The sequence below is a fragment of the Eschscholzia californica genome, unplaced genomic scaffold, assembly GCF_041429995.1.
Source record: "Eschscholzia californica isolate CP2 unplaced genomic scaffold, dmEscCali1.0.p SCAF_6, whole genome shotgun sequence".
NCBI classification, from domain to species: domain Eukaryota; kingdom Viridiplantae; phylum Streptophyta; class Magnoliopsida; order Ranunculales; family Papaveraceae; genus Eschscholzia; species Eschscholzia californica.
The window spans coordinates 26,785,387-26,807,185 of NW_028238483.1; the positions used below are offsets into that span (position 1 = coordinate 26,785,387).

At 36.3% G+C, this 21,799-nt stretch overlaps 1 long non-coding RNA gene across 3 annotated transcripts; it reads left to right on the plus strand.

Annotated features, from left to right (window-relative positions):
- Nucleotides 1-11,006: 11,006 nt before the first annotated feature.
- LOC147533017 (uncharacterized) lies at nt 11,007-21,241 on the plus strand. 3 transcript variants are annotated; one of them, XR_015227197.1, is made up of 9 exons: nt 11,007-11,479; nt 12,794-13,260; nt 14,472-14,535; nt 15,584-15,767; nt 17,880-18,811; nt 18,890-19,145; nt 19,431-19,531; nt 20,696-21,085; nt 21,149-21,241. It is a non-coding gene; the product is annotated as an uncharacterized LOC147533017 (long non-coding RNA). The 3 variants fall into 3 exon arrangements; XR_015227199.1 differs by having other exon boundaries at nt 20,696-21,001; nt 21,075-21,241; XR_015227200.1 differs by lacking the exons at nt 11,007-11,479; nt 12,794-13,260 and adding exons at nt 14,297-14,387; nt 17,146-17,271; nt 17,396-17,482 and having other exon boundaries at nt 20,696-21,241.
- The last annotated feature ends 558 nt before the right edge of the window (nt 21,242-21,799 follow it).

Here is a 21,799-nt window from a genome sequence, read left to right on the forward strand (position 1 = left end):
TATGTTATTTTTCATTAGTTTTAGGTTCCATATTTTGATTTTAAGAACATCTGTTATAATCAGATCAAGGTATCCGTACAATGGGTTTAAAACAGAGAAGATTCCCTACCATTTTATTGTAACAGAATGTAAACAATGTGTAATTTACAAAAAATTATGTGCAATTTATTGCAAATAACACATATTATTTCACACAAAAGTAACCTTCTTATTCAAACTAAAGTTCTGTTTGTATCCAACACATGATGAATTTTACTACACATTATACATAATTTACTCTATTATACATTTCGTTTGTAGTAAATTATACGTGTTGTTCACAAATGTATATGTTTTTCTTTTTGTATTTTAGCTATTACTAATGGAATTTCCTACATAATCATCCAACGTAAGTAAGATTACGAAACTAAAATCTGATGGTTGGGATAAAATATTTACTGAAGTTGGTCAGTTGTTTCCTGGTGGTGCAAAAATATTTCGATTCGCTCTTCGACAGTATAGTATAAACACAGGACATGATTTCAAATTCGTCAAAAATGATTTAAAACGTGTAACTGCTGTTTGTCCTGTTCAAGACTGCAAATGGAGAGTACATGGATGGACACCCTTAAAAAATGATTCATTCTTCCAATCCCTAGACCCTGCATCATGGGCAGATTCATTCTTTCCCGATCAAAGGTAATAACACTCAACAATTACAATATTTCAGTATTTGTTTTTCGTTATTACTCATACATAACAAAATTTCTGTCACAAACAATGAAACATGCATATACATTATGCATAATTTATGAAGATTACAACATCATGCTTTACGTTAATTCTCATACATACCAACACACAACACACAAATAATGAAACAATAATATAAATTATCCATAATTTTATACTAGTACGTCATAGTTTATCATAGACATATTGAAATTTTTCTATCTGTTCAAGTTATTTAATGGCAAACTATAAACCCAAATATTGTTGTTGTTTACACAGGTAAACAACTATAGCTTCTTAATTATCAGAGTCTTTAACAACCAGATTCGACATGCTCGAGTACTTCCAATTACAACAATGTTGGATGCATGGAATTCGTATTCATATAATGAACAAGATGAATTTCAATCGTAAATTGTCTAAGAAATGGACTACGATAGTGTCACAACTTGGAATTTTGCACAGGCAGCGCCATTAATATTCGAGGTTTATTCTGACCCATCTCATTCGGTTGATCTTCAACAACTTACTTGTACATGTAGAAGGTGGCAGGTTGATGGTGTTCCTTGTGAGCATGGCATTTTGTGCATCAAAAGTTTAAATTACGCTGCAGAAGATTGTTTCTATGATCCTGTTTGGAAAACAAACAATCATTAATGCCTCACAGTTACTTTCTTTAAGAAATTTATGAATAATTTATAACACATTACATTTACTCACGTTCAAATAATGCATACTGTATCAACTAATCCATATCGTTTCACAAAATTTTATCAGAATTTTCTAAAATATTACCTCATTAACTGAGGTTGATTTTGTGTCGACTTTTTCCTAGCAACAACTTCTTCAGTAACAGATTTCCTCTTCATTGGGCTCTTCCTTACTGAAGTTGAATCCTTTGTAGCTTTTGGAGTAGTCTTTGTTTTAGGTGTCATTCTTAAACCCCTGCAAAACAAGAAATTTTATGTTCTTGGTTATAAATTATATGTATTTCATTTAATAAAATGGTTTAAGTGTTAAACAAAAAACCCATTTCATATAAACTTTTAGGGTTTCGAACATTATATGTAAAATCAGATGAGATAATCTACCTACAAAATCATAAAAGTATTTTTCATCATACATAACTCGTAATTTATAAAACGTTACCCATAAACGATGGACCAACATAAACCCTAAACTCCCAAAACAGAAAACAGACAAGAAAAAACCCTAAAAAATCTTCCCAAAATCTTACCAAAACGTTGAAACAAACTTCATTACAATGAAAAATAACCATGCAAGATCAGATTTAAATAGTTTTCACCTGAAAGTAATGATGGTTTGAGTTTGAAACGTTTCAAAAACATGTTACGATTTAATGAAGATTTTTACCTTTTCACCTGAAGAAGCTTTGATAGAGAAATAGTTGAAGAAGAATGAACGATCGAACTCAGTGGTTATGGCGGTTCGATTTTTTAGGGTTTCCGTTGCTTTTTTGGTTACGAATCATTTCACAAAGAGAGAAAATTGATTTTGTTTCCAAATTTGAAAGGATGAGAGAGAAAATAAAATCAAGAAAATATCCGTTATTTCTAATAAAAGCCCAAAATCACGCTAAGAATTAAGCCGTACAATTTCGGTCCGACAACCATTATAAAACGAGCGGAAAATTGAGTGGGATTGGATGGACTTTTTTTTATCTAGTAAGGGTTATTAGGTCCAAAGTGGTAAATGACTAAAAACCCATTTTATGGGAAGATTTGACCCTAAAGCCTTTTTGAACATTATTTTGGGCCTTATACCCATGGATCCTTTCATAAATTCAAAATTGACCTTTTTTCTGTTAACTCCGTCAGTTAAGTTTAATGATTATACTTCTTGTTGCCACAATTATCCTTCTTATAAAATGATTTCTCTCACCTCTTTTCTCTCTATTTTAAGCTACCTCGTCTCCTTATTTCTCTCCCACTTAACCACATTTCACTTCTAATTAAAGTGGGGTGTAACGGAGTTAACAAAATGTGACGGAGTTAAAGTTATTACTTCTTCTTCTTCTCCGTCAGATAACCATTAAAGTTATCTGACGGAGTTAACAAAAGGAAGTGAATTTTGAATTAGTGAAAAACAAGGGGCCGAAAAAAAAGCTCAAATTTTAATCACCTTTCCACTTTCGTGTTGTCTACTCTCACAATATAAGATGCACTAATCAGATGAAAGATTCTACACTTTTTCTCTTCATAAAAATTATCGGAACCCATCTTAGTCCTATATTCTTCTTCTTCCTTGTCAGACAATCTTTTTCTTGTTTTTTTCCAATTAATAAAGCTTAACTGAGGCACCTCGCTAGAACGAACCATCTTCTAATGCAGCACCACCACCTTCACCAATATTAGGTGTAAGACATTCCCTAATCCCTACTACACACGAGTATTCCTTCTTCCATTTGCTCCCTTATCCAACCCTCCAACTGGCATGGCGACACCAAAAAAAACTGGAGCAAAAAGAGAATATATGCTCAAATTAGGTGTTGCAACAACAACTCGAGGGTTGGGTGAAAGAACAAATGGAGGGAGGAATAGAGTTTTTGGCAGGAGGAATATAATTTTTGGCTACACAAACATTCCCCTTGTTGATGCTTCCATATAAGACAATGAATGCCATCTGAATATTAAGTGTAAGAGGCGGTTTGGCTGGTGGCTTGTGGCGGTTTGAAATTGGATGCAGGCGGTTTTGAATTGTGGAGCATATGGTCGGTGGATGCATACCAATTTGAGTTTTCTAATTGGCACCAAATTTAGAAACCAAAGTTTCTAAATTTCCAAGTTAAGGTCGGCTTATGGTATTATAAAAGGGGGTTGAGAGTTCTTTATAATCATCAACAAACACATCAACAACAACTCTTCTTTAGAGAGCTAGAAAAAGAGAGCAAGAGTGAGAGAAATTTTTCATAGTTTTTTGAGCGGTGTTAAATTTCTCGGTCGTCGAAGATTTAGTATAGAAGGTTATTACTATACGGTACCATCTTGGGACGAACTTGCGGGTTGTGTGAGTCGTCTTCATCTATCCTTCAATAAAGATTTCTTGTTCGCCCGAGGACGTAGGCTTTAAAGCCGAACCTCGTTAATTCTGTTCGCATATTTAGATTTTGGCTTAGCTTTTCGATTAATTTTCATAGTCGGATCAATTTCTAGGAAGGTTCGATAGCTTCCGCGACTTTTAGTTCTAACAATTGGTACCAGAGCCTTGTTGAGATTGAACGAAGAGAAGATGGGATCGAGAAGTGGTACGGTCAAAGCAGGGAAATATGAGATAGAGAAGTTCAATGGGAAAAACGATTTTTCTTATTGGCGGATGCAGATGAAGAATCTGTTAATCTCGCAGAAATTACACAAGACGTTGACGGGAAAGAAACCAGGAGATATGTCAGATGAGGATTGGGAGGAGTTAGATCTCGAAGCACGGGCAACCATTATGTTGTGTCTTGAGAGGGACGTGGCGTTCCTAGTAGACGGAGAAACAACGGCGGCGAGTGTGTGGTTAAAGCTAGAAAGCAACTTCATGACGAAAACTTTAACGAATCGGGTCAACTTAAAATCCAAATTATTCACATGTAGAATGGTAGAGGGTTCTTTTATTCAGGAATATGTGAATATGTTTGACAGGATTATCTCAGATTTGAAGGATATTGATGTTAAGGTTGAAGATGAGGACCAAGCCCTCATATTGTTACTTTCATTGCCTAAATCCTATGAGAACCTTGTTCAAACTTTGATGCTTGTTGGTGACAGTCTAAGCATGGAAGAGACGAGAAATTCGTTATTAGCGGATGACCTTCGTAAGGTTGCTACTAGCATTATGACGTCAGGTGGAGTAGACAAGGATCAAGCACAAGGGTTGTTTGTAACGAGGGGGAGGAGTAATGAAAGGGGAAATGGAAAGGGCGGGAAATCTAGATCCAAATCTAGAGGCTCTTTCAAGAAAACGTGCTTTAGTTGTGGTGAGCTTGGCCACTTTAAAGCGGCTTGTCCAAAGAGAAAGTTGAAGCAAAAGAACGAAAGCTACAAGGGGAAACAAGAGATGCAAGAGGCGGGATATGTGTCAGAAGACCCTGACGAATGTTTCTCGGTAACAGAGGTGTCTGAGAAGATCTCCGATAAGTGGATGCTTGATTGAGGGGCGTCACACCATATGTGTCCAAATAGGGAGTGGTTTACTACCTATAGGAGTATAGATGGTGGTACAGTTATACTGGGTGATGATAGTATATGTAAAACTGTGGGACTCGGAATAATACGTATCAAGATGCACGATGGAGTGGTGAGAACATTGACGGACGTAAGGCACATACCCGATTTGCGGAAAAATCTAATTTCCCTTGGTGTGTTGGAGAGGAACGGCTGTAAGATAATTATGGAGAATGGCTCCATAAAAGTCGTTAAGGGTTCTTTGGTGGTAATGAGAGGTACTCGTTACAGTAATTTATACAAACTTTTGGGGACAACAATTACTGGAGATGTAGCAGTAGGAATCAGTGGAAGGGATCCAACGGCTAGTACGAGGCTTTGGCACATGCGCCTTGGGCATATGTCAGAAAAGGGTCTATCTTTGATGTGCGGGCCGGAAAGGCTTGTTAAAGGACATGAAGAAGCCTTGCATGGAGTTTTGTGAGCATTGTGTGTTCGGGAAGGCACACAGGGTGACGTTCTCTACAAGCAAGCACAGGAGCAAAGAGGTATTAGACTACGTACATACCGATGTCTGGGGACCGGCAAAGTTACCTTCCAAGGGTGGTTCCAGGTATTTTGTTACATTCGTTGATGATCATTCGAGATTTGTCTGGCTTTATTTTCTGAAGCATAAGAATGAGGTATTCAACACATTCCTGGTGTGGAAAGCAATGGTTGGGAACAAAACTGGTCGAAAGCTGAAGACGTTAAGATCGGATAATGGGACCGAGTACACGGATGGGGCATTCAAGGAGTTTTGTAATCAGGAAGGGATTGTGAGGCACTGGACAGTAGTAAACACACCTCAACAGAATGGAGTCGCAGAGAGATTGAACCGTACACTACTTGAGAAGGCTAGATGTATGCGCTCCAATTCGGGATTAGGCGTAGAATGGTGGGCAGAATCTGTTGCTACAGCTTGTTATATTGTGAACAGGTCTCCACATTCTTCTTTAGATGGCGGCATACCTTACGAGGTGTGGTCAGGTGAACATGCAGATTACGAGAGACTTAAGGTTTTCAGTTGTACGGCCTATTACCATGTTAAAGGTAACAAACTTGACAATAGAGCAAAGAAGGCAATTTTCTTAGGATATGCTACAGGAGTCAAGGGTTATCGGTTATGGTGTACGGAAGACAAGAAGTTTGTAATCAGCAGAGATGTGGTGTTTGATGAGTCATCTATTGTAGCTATGGCGAAAGCTACGGTGCCTAGTTGTGGTGATGTTGGGTCTACTAAAGCTCAAGTAGTGGAAGTAGAAGCCGAAGACCAACGGGTTTCTAGGAATCATGATCAGGTGGAGCATTAGGATAATACTCAGGATGAGGAAATTGATGAACCCGATCATGAGGAGGTTCAAGGGGAAGGTACACAAGTTTTACAACAACAACAGCAGGATGTTTCGGTACACACTAGGCCGAAACGGTTATATAAGCCGGTACAGAGGTTAGGGTCAGACAAACCTCTTAGGCATTACGGGCAGGCAAATGTGGTTGAATATGCACTCTCGGTGGAAGACGACGAGCCGGTCACCTTCAAACAAGCTATCACCGCGGCGGAAAGAGAGAGTTGGTTGGTTGCTATGCAAGAAGAGATGGAGTCTCTTCACAAGAACAAGACATGGGAGGTTGTCCCATTGCCCAAAGGTAAGTCTGTTATTGGTTGTAAATGGGTGTACAAGAAGAAAGAGGATTCTTCCGAGATCAAGGGTACAAGGTATAAGGCAAGACTAGTGGCCAAGGGTTATGCACAGAAAGAAGGGGTCGACTATAATGAGATTTTCTCACCGGTCGTGAAACATACTTCTATTCGGGTGCTATTGAGTATTGTTGCTCACAGGGATCTTGAGCTGGAACAACTCGATGTTAAAACCGCCTTCTTGCACGGAGATTTGGAAGAAGAAATTTATATGGCTCAACCTGAGGGATATAAGGTTGAGGGTAAAGAAAATCAAGTATGTCGTTTGAGGAAGTCTCTTTATGGATTGAAACAATCCCCTCGCCAATGGTACAAACGATTTGATTTTTTCATGCTAAAGCATGGTTTTCGCAGAAGTGACTATGATTGTTGTGTATACATCAAGAAGCTTCGCGAAGGTGACTTTATTTATCTCCTTTTGTATGTGGATGACATGCTTATTGCTTCTCGAAGCATGGTGGAGATAAATAAGTTGAAATCTCAACTCAGTCAAGAGTTTGAGACGAAAGACATGGGCGCTGCAAAGAAGATACTGGGAATGGAGATTAAGAGAGAGCGGTCAAGTAAGAAACTGTACTTGAATCAGAAAGGTTACATCGAACGAGTAGTTTCTCGGTTCGGGATGCAGAATGCGAAAGCGGTGTCAACACCTTTGGCACCACACTTCAGGCTCTCGGGAAAACAATCTCCTACTACTACGGTGGAGAAGGATCATATGGATCGTGTACCGTATGCTAGTGCAGTTGGCAGTTTGATGTACGCTATGGTGTGTACTCGTCCAGATATTTCACAGGCGGTCAGTGTGGTTAGCAGGTTTATGGCAAACCCGGGGAAGACACATTGGGAAGCTGTGAAGTGGGTCTTGAGGTACTTGAAGGGTACCGTTGATACGGGTTTGTGCTTTGGTGGAGACACATGTCAGGTAAGCGGTTATGTTGACTCAGATTATGCTGGCGATCTAGATAGAAGACGATCTACTACTGGTTATGTATTTAGGGTACATGGTGCTCCAGTTAGTTGGCGATCGATGTTACAATCTACAGTTACGTTATCTACTACGGAAGCCGAGTATATGGCTATGGGCGAGGGTGTAAAGGAAGCATTGTGGTTGTGGGGTCTTCTGGATGATCTAGGGATTAAGCAGGAGTGCGTGGATGTATGGTGTGATAGTCAAAGTGCGATCCACTTGTCGAAGAATCAGGTCCATCATGCTCGTACTAAGCATATCGATGTCAAGTATCACTTTGTACGAGATGTCATAGAGGAAGGTGATGTTTCTCTCATGAAGGTACACACAGATGAGAATCCCGCGGACATGTTGACTAAAGTGGTGACATGTAGCAAGTTTCAGCATTGCCTGGAATTGCTACAAATCGGCTCATCTTAAGTTGCCCGAAAGGGCGTAATGGCGACAAGGTAATCTTTATGTGAAGGGTTGGTAGAACTACGGTAGGCTTGATCCTGTAAAAAGGTACGTAGGCAACCATGATCATATGGTGCAGTCGGATGAAGTTACAAGAAGCAGATATATCTTACAAGGAGTATCCTGGTGTTCGTCCAAAATTTGAAGAATATCAAATTGTGTACGAGGTGGAGAATTGTAAGAGGCGGTTTGGCTGGTGGCTTGTGGCGGTTTGAAATTGGATGTAGGCGGTTTTGAATTGTGGAGCATATGGTCGGTGGATGCATACCAATTTGAGTTTTCTAATTGGCACCAAATTTAGAAACCAAAGTTTCTAAATTTCCAAGTTAAGGTCGGCTTATGGTATTATAAAAGGGGGTTGAGAGTTCTTTGTAATCATCAACAAACACATCAACAACAACTCTTCTTTAGAGAGCTAGAGAAAGAGAGCAAGAGTGAGAGAAATTTTTCATAGTTTTTTGAGCGGTGTTAAATTTCTCGGTCGTCGAAGATTTAGTATAGAAGGTTATTACTATACGGTACCATCTTGGGACGAACTTGCGGGTTGTGTGAGTCGTCTTCATCTATCCTTCAATAAAGATTTCTTGTTCGCCCGAGGACGTAGGCTTTAAAGCCGAACCTCGTTAATTCTGTTCGCATATTTAGATTTTGGCTTAGCTTTTCGATTAATTTTCATAGTCGGATCAATTTCTAGGAAGGTTCGATAGCTTCCGCGACTTTTAGTTCTAACATTAAGATAGCTTGTAATATATTCTGGTCAGTCTTTTCTAGTACTTCCTTCACTTCTTTTGGTGTTGACCTTTTCCAAGCTTTTTCAACACAAGAAGTTTCTTCCTTCAATTTTTTTTGTTGAGGACTCTTCCTTCAACTCTGTGTCTTCCTTCCAACTCTGTGTCTTGTGCTACAAAAGATATTTTTTTTTCACTCATAGCATTTTTCTCTCCATATCGTTTAAAACGTTTCGATAAGGTACTTTTTCACTCATAACATTCAAATACACATTTTTTCACTCATGATGTATTTGAATGTTATTTTTGAGATATACGGAGTTACATAAAGGATTTGTGTGGCATGTCCTTTTATTGGTTTACTCTCCTTATCTTTCTTCTTCAGAGAGAAGTTGAACTATCTTGTAAAAGTATAAAGAGTTCATACCGGAAGTGGTTCAAGGAGTTCATACGGGAATGCTAGATAACCCAGTAATTTCAACCCACTTGGTTGACAAGTACGTCTGGACCACAATTCAGGAAAGAAAATGAAAACTTAGATAAAATCCTGACAGCTCATTTTGTTGTCAAACTGTACATGTTAACCATGTGGGTTGAAATTGTTGAGTTATCTAGCATTTCTATAAATAAAAAGGTTTTACCTCACGTGATAAAACACTAACTTTTTTTACTTTTAAGGAAATTATTGAATCATGGAAAATTATTGAAGGAAATTAAATGTTCACGTGTTATATAACTAGATACTTATTTATGACTTAACAACGATACGTGTTATTGGTCAATGAATTATGAGGGAATCAAATTTAGATTGAGTCAAAATATGAGATCCACCGAAAAAAAAAATTAGATGATTTGGTCCATAATGGAGGCCGAATATGATATAATCCGAAAGAAAGAAGTGTATCAGTTCAGTTCCATTTCTTCTTTTTCCATCTTTACGAAGAAAAGCCTAAATCACTCTAGGTAGTTTTAATTTTATTCAAAATCGTCTCTGTTTCACAACTAAAATTCCCAAGAAACAAAAAAAAAGAAAACACCGTAATTGGGACAATGAACAAAGGGATATGAATCTTTTCATGTTAAATATAAAAATAATTTATAACTTAACATTTGACACATGTTAAGTAAATTTGTCAATTGGAGAATCAAATTTAGAGTTGGTCAAATATGAGATCTTCCCAAAAAAAAGTTGGATGAATTGGCGATCAAATTTAGAGTTGATCAAAATATGAGATCTACCAGAAAAGTTAGAGGATTGATTAGAAATATGGAACACAAATAGGAATTAACTCAAAATAATACAGTATATCAGTTGGATTTTATTTCTCCATTCTCCATCCTCAACAAGCAAAACCTAAATCCACCGCACTATCTTTTAAGTTTTTTTTGAAACCATCTTTGTGCAAAAAATAACTAAAATCTTAAGAAACAAATGAAAAAATCATTAAAAGAAACATTATAAGAAGGACAATCGATAAAAAGAGATGAATATTTTTAAAGTATAAACAATTTATGACTTAACAACGACACATGACTTAGTGAATCTGTCAAATACAGAAACAAATTTACAATCGGTAAAAAGAGATGAATATTTTTAAAGTATAAACAATTTATGACTTAACAACGACACATGACCTAGTGAATCTGTCAAATACAGAAACAAATTTACAATCGGTAAAAAGAGATGAATATTTTTAAAGTATAAACAATTTATGACTTAACAACGACACATGACCTAGTGAATCTGTCAAATACAGAAACAAATTTACAATCGGTAAAAAGAGATGAATATTTTTAAAGTATAAACAATTTATGACTTAACAACGACACATGACTTAGTGAATCTGTCAAATACAGAAACAAATTTACAATCGGTAAAAAGAGATGAATATTTTTAAAGTATAAACAATTTATGACTTAACAACGACACATGACTTAGTGAATCTGTCAAATACAAAAACAAATTTACAATCGGTAAAAAGAGATGAATATTTTTGAAGTATAAACAATTTATGTCTTAACAACGACACATGACTTAGTGAATCTGTCAAATACAGAAACAAATTCGCAGTCGGTAAAAAGAGATGAATATTTTTAAAGCATAAACAATTTATGACTTAATAACGACACATGACTTAGTGAATCTGTTAAATACGGAAACAAATTTACAGACAGTCAAAGTAAGAGAATCCCACCACCAAGAAAATTGGTAAATAAGTCAAATTGGTCACACATTTGGAGCCCAATTTCCTCCATTCTCCTTCCTCTGTTTTCCGTTTCTTCATTCTCATTAAGCAAACCCAATATCATTCCCAGTAGACTTAATCGAAATCTAAATCAATCAGTTCTTCATCAAATCAAACATCTTGGGTTTTCAATTTTTCTCATTGTCGTCCTTTCAGATCAATAACTTCATGTTTTCCAAGTTAATTGATTAGGTTTCAGAGAGGAATTTTGATAGGAGAAATTGTTTAAACAAAGATTAAATCGATAAATATGTTCAAATCGATTGTATATCATAAAAATCATCTACTTGATGAAGAAAATCAGGATGTCTCATTTATCAGCAACTAGTAAGAACTGCTCACCTCTTGCTATTCTTCACACAATCGCCCCTAACAATTTTTGCTTAAAAATGGAGTGGAAGAAGTTGCAGTCTGAATCTTGACCATTGCTTACTTTGCATCAATTTTGTCTAAACAAGAACAAGGTATAAACAATCAAACACTACTTCAAAATGGCATATTATTCTTTGATTATTGTTTGTATTAACTACATACAAATATTATAATTCCATAAGAAAACCCAATGCTTTGAGAATACCCGAGACCTCATCCTCATTGGGTACCTTGTTGAACTCTTCTAACCTAGTTATCTCTAATTCTATCAAATATTATGTTATGATGCGTTTGGTTGCAGGAATTAAGATTCATTGGTCTCTGATTCGCTTCGATTCCAAAGTCCAAAATTTGTATTGGACCAATATCCCACCCTACCCCTAAGATTTACTACAATTTTGGATTATTAATCTCGAATTTAAAACTTAAGATTCATTGGTCTCTGATTCGCTACTTCTATCCTTAGGATTCAGAAATCGTTTTTCGAGAATTTTTTTTTTTTTTTCAAAAATCATTTTCTCTTGAAAACTTTTTCCTTTTCAATAAAACCTTTTTTTTTCGAAAACTTATTTTTTTCAAGATTCATTGGTAGGAAACTTACTTTTTTCAGAAGCTGTTTTTTCATAAAACCGATTTCTTTTTCAGAAACCTTTCCTTTTCCATACACTGTTTTTTTTTTGAATTTTTTTTTCCGAAACCGCTTTTTTCAGATACCATTTTCGTGAAAACACAACTTTCTTGGGAAAAAACGGGTTTCGAGAAAAAATATTTTTTGTAGGAAAACATCGGTTTCTGTGAAAAAAACGAATTTTGTGAGGAAAAAAGACTCTCGTGGAAGAAAGGTTTTGGAAAAAAGAAACAGTTTTTTGAGAAAAAAACAATTTTCGTGAATAAAAAAACGGTTTGCGTGAAAAACTATTTTCAGAGGAAAAACAGCTTCTGGAAAAAACGGTTGGCATGAAAAACAGTTTTTGAGAAAATTGTTTCAGCTGAAAAAAACAATTTTCGAAAAAATGATTTCGAAAAAACTGAAAAACGTTATCATTCCAATGGTTTTCTAGGAAGTGGGTAGTTATTTTGATTCTTAAATCTTTATCTTCTAAAGACTCTTTAAAAAGGAAGGTCAAGGTTTATCTATAATATTTCAACGGCATAGATTCATCATTGTCAAGTTATGACATGGTAAAAAACCTATGCAGTTTGTTATATAGATGAATGAGTAACAAGTTTGAGCTCATTTAATAGTTAGCAAGCTTTCCACCTTGTTCTTGATAAATATCCATTTACATATATATATATATATATATATATATATATATATATATGTGTGTGTGTGTGTGTGTGTAAATGGATATTTATTCATGTATATGTTAATGCATATTAAGAATCAACACTTTTTTTTCCAGACTGCAGTTGTGAAACTAGGAGAAAAGGAGTTGCATTTGGTGGGGATGTCTTAAAAGAAGACACCATCAAATAACCCATGCTTTTGGGGGTTTTATGTTGGAAAGGGACTTTATGATTCTTCTCTTCACATGCCGAATGATCTGTGTTTAGGCATTGTTTTCGATCTAGATGAGACACTTGTAGTTACAAATTCAGTGAAGACATTTGAAAGCAAAATTGATTCTTTGCAGCGGAAAATAAAAACTGAGATGTACCAGCAACGAATTTCTAATATGTTAGCTGATGTCAAGCGTTATCAAGCAGACATGAGTATATTAAAGCAATATGTCGAAAGTGATCAGGTTGTAGAAAGTGGAGAAGTGTTCACAGTAGAAAATGAGGTGATTCCACCTTTGTGTGGTAATACAATAACTACTCTATAAGGTTACAGGAGAAGAATATTATACTGACTCGAATCAATCCATTGGTATGTAAGCATCCGAAACTTTTATGCGATAGATGGAGCTTAATTGGATAACAATTTCAATGCATATTAGGCCTCTAAGGTACTAACCTTTCTTACTAAAGAGACATTAATAAGGATAAATAAATTTCTGGAAATTTGTAAAGTTTCCCCATGGACCAAAACGTTTCCACGAAACTTTTCCACTTTTGGACTTACCGAAGTTTCCACCGAAACCAAAATTTCATTCCTTGGTTCTAACTAACGACTGCTACGTGATGTTTGATCTGATGAATAAATGATAAGAAGGTCATGCCTATCTTTATGCGTTATCCTTGAAAAATTAGATTCTTTAAATGCTTTTGCTTGTCTAATATATGATTATGAATGGATCAATCAAGTGGAACCCAATCCTGGACTCCCTCGAAAGAAATATCATCACAACAAATGTTATATTATCATAACAATTTTTTATTTGTCATTTTTGTCAGGATGCAGCTTCAACTTTGTCTATGACCAACTATTCAGATTCAAGACCCTTTGCTTTCTAGCATTCAATGGCTTCATCAAGCATAATTTCTCAACCTACTATTCAAGGGTTGGTAATGCCATTCCACGATTGGTAGTTTTTGCAGCCACTTTTCCATTCTGAATTTCAACCTCAAATGTCTCTCCAATTGCGGTCACAACTTAAGCCGCAAACACAGGCTCCTCAATCACTTAATCCTTTTGGTTACGTGGGCCCGTTGGAAGCTAGCTTGCCAAGTTTTCTTCCTAGAGAAGAACGGGAAGTCTCCGAGTCCGAATTAGATCCAAATACAAGAAGAAGACTTTTCATTTTGCAATAAGGACATGATATCAGATGTGATGTCTTAAAGAGACCTTCCTTTCCAATCAGACCAACACCTCCACAAATTCCAGCCCCGCCCTCGCAACTGCGCGGAAATTGGTTCGCTTCTGAAGAACCCACAAGCCCAAGGAAACGGATCCGAACATTATTACCCAAGCAACCAACGCAAGACTTTCCTTTACAATCACAAGGTTTGGGTGTTCATAATTACGAACCTCAACTCCTAGCTTCTTCTATGGGGGATGTGGGTCTTGCTCCATTAGATAGAGCTTACTATGAAACTTATAGGTTTTCTGTATAGGTAATGATACTGGTTTAACTTTGTATATTCTTGAATGGAATGCATATTTCCACCTCTGAGATTTGTGATCGTTTTTTGTTGCAGGGGCATTATGGAGATGATCGAGTAAGAATGCACGACCGACACTCAAACAATCACTCTTATTCAGGTAGATTTTAATAATGATAGGAAAAGAAATGTAGAAAGCTTTAACTTCCATTATACCTATTGTTTAGCATCTTCAGGGATTGTTGTAGATTGTAGTACTGTAGTAAGCTTTGAATCATTATATCCTCATGATTATACATGTTTATGAATGATGTTAGTAATGTTTGGCTTAAGTTGTTTAGTTTAATCTATTAATTGATGTCAAATGTGAATATTATGTCAATTTACACTGTCCTACATCAAGTTGTTTCTTGAACTGTATGTAGATGGATGGCAGCAGGCTTGTTTTAACACTCCTGATGTTTAGGTGACGAGTGACGACTGAGTTATGATTTGTAAATGGAATTATACGACTCTTTTGCTTGCAATCTGCACGTTAAATTTGGGGATAGGCTTAGGTAGCTCTTTTACCGATGTTTTTTGCAGCACTTTCGACGATGATTTCAGTCTACTTTCTTCTTTGCCTTTGCGCCACCTTATGAACGCAGACACATGCACTCTCGTTGGAACTCTTATGGCACTATTTTAGGCACTTTCACTTACGTTTTTTTAGCCATTTTGGCTATGCTCTTACCAGACTTGTCCAATTATGCTTTTATATGGACCATGAGAAACGCTTTGCAGGCAGAATGGTAGTAGCATCTTTATTGCATGGAAGAGCGTAGCCCAAAGTGATGTGCGGAAGCGTCAATGGATGTGTTGCATAAATAGCAAAATTGGCTAGTTAACTACTTGCTAAAATTGCTCGTTTAGAAACTTCAGAATGTTTTTTGTAAACCCCCTTGAAAGTGGTGACACCAAGTAATGTGTGTCCAAATTTCTTAAGCCCCAAATCTGGAGTTACTTTAAATGTTTGCACCTTTCTGCTTAAAAAAGTGGGACAATGCAGATACAACTGATTATTCAGTCCTTGATTTGCTTTCAACTATTAGATTTTATTTGATCGCTTTATTAGTAGATTTGCGAATTATGTGTTTAGTTTGTCGTTTGCATAAAATTTTGCTTGGTTGCTGTTTCCAAAACTTTCATGATCTATTTTTTCTTTGAAGGTGGGGAGATGCTTGTGGATCGATCAGCTTTTGGCAATAGCTTATCTCCTAGTTTCGATGATGAGGATGTGTCTCTTGTTACCTCGAGCAACAAGAATCTTCAGCTTGATTCAGAAATAGGCCACAATCTCCAGAAACTTTTGTTGGGGTTGTGCAAGATATTGCAATCAAATGTGGTTCTAAGGTATGAAAGGTTATAATTTAAAATTAAGATTGGAATAATGCTTACTTGTTCTGCTTTTGTTCATTTTATTTATACATTTGTTTGCTTGATATATATTGTTTCTAGGTTTAGAAGTTTAGATTGATATCATTTCGTGTCCAAGTCGTTGTTCTTTCCGTTCTTGTTGATCTCCCCAGGGCCATCAATCGTCTTCTTTTGGGCTTCTTGCCGTTAATCCATTACACCATTTAGTATCGATTAGTTTATACTTTAATTTGGTCAAGTAAACAAGGAAAAACACGTAGTGTCTAAATTTCCCATTATAATGCTCTAGATCTGGTGTATTCGTCGTATATTAACAAAGTTGTTAATTATTCTCCGGACTTCAAATTTTGCTTTTTTTTTCATTGTATAAGTCTATCCATTTTTGCTTTTACAGTTCGCATTTGCCATAGATCACCACTAGTTATTCTCGTCTACCTAAGGCCAGAACTAGAAAGTTCCTCGTTGGATAATTAGTTCTTTCACGATTTGTTAAATTATAACTTGTTATGAAGTACTTTGGGGCTATGCATAGGTGCAATTTGGATGTTTAAGTTATCCCATTTGTCACTGTAGCTAGCAGAAAATATGCATGTCAGCTGTCTTTTCTGTCTATTACCAAGAAAAAACTGCTAAACTGGAACCAATATACCATAATGAATTTGACACAGTTTTTTTTTCATATTCTTTCATCTCTTGACGAATCTGATAAGACGATTCTAATTTTCTCTTGTTTTATGTTCATTTATGTACAGAAAAGCCTACCTTAAACTCTCATCTTAATGTTGTAAATAATGTTGTCGGGCTTTAGGCCATGTCTTGTTGGGCTATAGGCCCGGTTCTGTTAGTGTTTGAGTGGGCGGTTATCGAGCTTATCACATTTATGATGTATCAAGTGCCAAATGTAACGACATACGTAGATCGTAGTCGACTTCTAAAAAAAATAAAATAAAATAAAATAATAGCTTTGAAGTTAAACAAGGACTAAAAATGGCATCTCTAGATTTTGTTTAAATAACTTTGTTTGGGATGAACATTCCAATTGAAGCCTGATTTCTGTAACTCGTCCTCGTTATACCTTGTCCTAAAAGAGCAATACCAAAATTTTGCTACTTTTCATTTGAGGAGGTATTTGATTAATCTAGTTAAGGATATATCCATGGGCGCATGAGAAAGTTTATTGAACTTATTAAGATCCAATTTAATAATTAGAGAACGACTTCAACAAAAGTGTTGTCTTTTTTTTTTTGCTTTTCTTTGTTCACAATTCGTCTCCTTTGCTTGTTGAAATGAAACATTCATCTATTTCTTTGCATGTTTTGAGTCAGTTCTGACCAAGGACACTGTCTTTTTGTAGGTAATTACTTTGCAAATGCTGCATCACCCCCTAATTTTGTGCATGCGGATCTCAACAAGCTTTATCATTATCTCATGTGTATGAGAAACCGAATCCTCTTCTTCTCTTCAAGAATTAGTGAGATGGGTGAGAAATCGTTTTTTCTAGTCTTGTTTTTCTTTTACTCTTCCTCTCGCACCTCTTTTCTTGTCTCAATACATTTGTTTTGATATCCATGTTATATTAATTACGTGGGAAAATTATTCTTCAGTGAATGATGGAAGTTCTGGCTTTGGAAATTCTTACTCAGTATACACTTGAAACAAGTTCAGCTCACAACGGAGATCTTTATGCTCAGGTCAGGAAGATTTTTCTATCAGTAGTAAAAGTTTGGAGTCGTGAGCTAATTACCATTCTACTTGTCTTTTATAATGTTTTATGAAAGACTCTAGACTTGCATATAATATTTACATATAGAGAGTGAAGGCAATGTGCATACTTATTAAGGAGTCGTAATCATTTTTCAAGTTATACAAGTGTCCTGGTACCCAGATGTAGCTTGAGGGGTGCAAATTTGAAGATTAAACTCAACACTGCACGATTGGTATAACTTGTAGTTGTCAACAACTTAGTTCGTAAAGGTTGAAACAAATTTTACTTATCAGTTAATTATCGATCATCTCCACGATGTCCTTACGACCAAAAATGATCTCAAATAAGCAATAAGTAGTTTTAACTTTTATCATTTTATGTAGGTGGAAATATGCATTCCATTCAACTATTCAAGACTATGAGAAGTTAAACTAGTATCTTACTTCTATAGGAAATCTATAAGTTTCATAGTAAGCTCAATGTAGTGGAACAAGACCCTCATCCCCCACAGAAGAAGCTGGGAGTTGAGGTCGGTAATTATCAACACCCAAAGCTTGTAATTGTAAAGGAAAATCTTACATTGGTTGCTCAGGTAATAATGTTCGGATCCGTTTCCTTGGGCTTATGGGTTCTTCAGAAGGGAACCAATTTCCGCGCAGTTGCGAGGGCGAGGCTGGAATTTGTGGAGTTGTTGGTCTGATTGGAAAGGAAGGTCTCTTTGAGACATTATATCTGATATCTTGTCCATATTGCAAAATTAAAAGTCTTCTTCTTGTATTTGGATCTAATTCAGACTCGGAGACTTCCCCTTCTTCTCTAGGAAGAAAACTTGACAAGCTAGCTTCCGACTGGACCACGTAACCCAGAGGATTAAGTGATTGAGGAACCCGTGTTTGCGGCTTATTAAGTTGTGACTGCAATTGGAGAGACATTTGTGGCTGAAATTCAGAATGCAATAGTGGTTGCAAAAACTGCCTATCATGGAATGGCATGACCAACCCATGAATAGTAGGTTGAGAAATTATGCTTGATGAAGCCATGGAATGCTGGAAAGTAGAGAGTCTTGAATTTGAATTCGTGGTCATAGACAAAGTTGAAGCTGCATCCTGACAAAAATGACAAATAAAAAATATCTTATAACGTTCGTTGCGATGATGTAATATTTCTTCGGATGGAGACTTTGACCGGTTCACTTGATAGACCTATCCTAGATTTGTTATGCACATTCAAAACGCGAAGACTGAAGAAAAGCGACAGATTCAGTTTCTTTCACTAGACGGATATCTCTAAATGCAGACGCCATCAGACAACACATGTATGTTAAACCTGACTTGGTTTATTATGTCGTTTTCAAGATCTTTTTTTCTTAATGTTTTTCTTATGAATGTTGAAGGAAATCTGGCGGCCAAGGGAGACGGGGTCGTAGATTCAAGTATGGAACGGGTGTAAGCAAATACTCAGATAGTAGCACTCAGACAATGTATTATAGCCTTTAATAGTCCCACATTGTTTAGAGTGTCTGGAGTCTGGGCAAGTTCATTCTTGGTGGTCATGGAAACCTAGCTGGTGGGCTCATGGAGCTCAAGCCATGAGCAAACTCTGTGCTCCTTTGCTTTGGGTTTGGACGACAAAATGAGACATTGGCTGAGGTACGTCTGCATAACACTTTTGGCATTTGGATGGTAAAGGCTCTGCAGTTTAATTTTATATTATCGTCAACAAATTTCAAAAATCACTTAGATTGGTTTTAGTTACAGCTCGCCAAATTTAGAGAGAAGTTGTGAGTGTACATGTTTCCGACCATTAAATAGTCCTTATACACTGCTATTGTTGAACCTACAATCAAAATTTGATTAATCTTCGATATGAAATTCTTTCTGTTTCTATGACAAGTTTTTGTTTCCATGGTTACTTATAGTTGGAGTTTGATACAGGATCAGCTGTAGCAGGTACGAACAGATCTTGCATCTGTGCTCATCAATACAAGTACACAAACCTGGAGCATGAGATGTACAACATTGTGAGATTAACTTTGGTATGTTTCTCAAGAAAAATTAGGAAACTATTTATATTTACAGCATTGTTATATTTTATCAGCTCAAGAAGAAAAGATAATCATAACAGAATATCATGTTAAAGATACAAAGTAATGATGAAGAAATAAAAATCATAACTATTAGAGAAAGTATTAAAACAAAAATTATATACTGAAGGTGTATCGTTACAATCCAAGCTAGTAGTCACCGACCGCTACGTGTCATTTACCGTATTATCTAAAATCGGCAGATTGATGCGGCATCTAATTTATTATGGATCTTCTTAAAATAGCGAGGAAGGGTAATATTTGAAATTTGGTCATCAATATAGAATAGTTCCACTCCATTAATTTAAACACGTTGAAGCCACTTATATTCATTTTTCCTGTCATAAGAAGACATGGGAGAGAGAAATAGAGAGAGAGCTTGTCACTTTCTAGAGGAGATAAGATGTGAAATTATCATCTTATTTGCTGCAAGTATGAACCTAGAAAATTCAAATAAGTATGCGGAAAAGACTGACCCAGAATGTATTACTGACTACTCCTGAAAGATTTAGACGGCCACTCAAAGATTTAGCAGGGGATGCCTTACACCCAATGACACCCGATATTTGTCAAGGCGTTATGCTGCATTAGAGAATGGTGTCGTTCAAACACCCAGTGACACATTCAAGCACCCAATGACACCCTCACATTAAATGTGCGACCTTACCCATGCAAGCCTATGCAAATTGTGTGCGAACCTTACTTGTGCAAACCTTACGTAGGGAATTGGATCCCTACAGCTACAAGTATTGGTGGATCCCCTTTCAGGAAAGAAAATTTGCCTAGGGAGTTGTGGCCAATTTTCCCTAACTCATCATTATTTAGTATATTACTAACAATTAAGTTTCTGAAACTAACAAGTGGGTGGTTAATGAAAACTTCAAGTGTCTAGATGTACTTCTGGCAGCAAAAGCCCCTCCTTCATTAGTAAAGGCAAGATTATAATTTAGGTGAATTAATGAAACAATTTTGTTTTTGAAACCTGTGATATATGCTTTCCATTTTGATCGTCTTATCAAATATCAACCGGACTTTTCAGCTTCCAAATCATGTATTTAGGTTTGGCATTTGTTTTGATCTGTTTCTTCTTCTACCTGTAAGGTTTTATTTGTTCAGGTTCGTCTATACACACTGAAGAGAGTATTTCTTGAGCTGGAAGCAGCAAAAGAAGAGTATATTCGTGCAACCTTTGGTTTGCGGAGCAAGGTGCAGAAAATCCTCTTGCCAAAGATGTATGCCTGATACTCATAAAAGAACCATGAAGAAATAAAACATATACGATGTATGCTGGAAAATCCTTCACATATTTCTTCATGGTAGAATCTTATGTGAAGGATTCAGGTTTGTGCCCTGTGGTATGGTGGGGATGATCAAAAAATGTATGCCTGATACTCATAAAAGAACCATGAAGAAATATCAAGGGTTACCTCGTAAAAGCATCGAATGGGTCTCCATTCGATATCGAAAGAACTAGTTAAATGATTTATTGCACAAGGTTACCTCCTTGTTTGAAAATTACTGCTTCCTTCTCAGTTTGTCCTTCGTCAGTTTTCCTATATCATTTTGTAGATAAGCAGAGCGATCTCTTGCTATGGGTGTTATGTAATTTTTAAACTACCGGTGATGCCAAGAATATATGATTCAGGTTCTGGTTGGTATGTATGTGAATTTCGGCCAGTACAAGTTTAAGTTATGTCATGCTTTCACGTTCACGTTCTACTTTACTACGTTTATGCGGCCTAACCGCGAACTAGGTTCATATTTAAAGAACTCTTTTAAGATATAAATAGCTAATAATATTTGCACACAAGTAGTTAGTAATATTTGCATAAATTCACTGGTTACTAAACAATCCAACAATATGAAAAGTAAAGAATCAAAACCAGCCAATATATCATTACACGAAACCGAAGTATAATCAAATCTCCATTAAGGATTTTGTGCAATTGTTTTGGTGCTTGTTTCAGCCCATACAGGCTCTTATCTAGCTGACAAACCAAGTATTCTTCACCTTTAACTTCAAATCTTAAGGTTGTTACATGTACACATCTTCTCCTCCAAGTCACCATGAAGGAAAGCGGTAGTGACATATACTTGCTCGATTTCTAGGTTAATACTAGCAGTCAATCGCCATACCATCTGTCTAAAAATTAATACTAATCCCGATATTGCAGTCCATCACTCAAATGTTAAGATCACCACTATCATATTCAGCCCAAG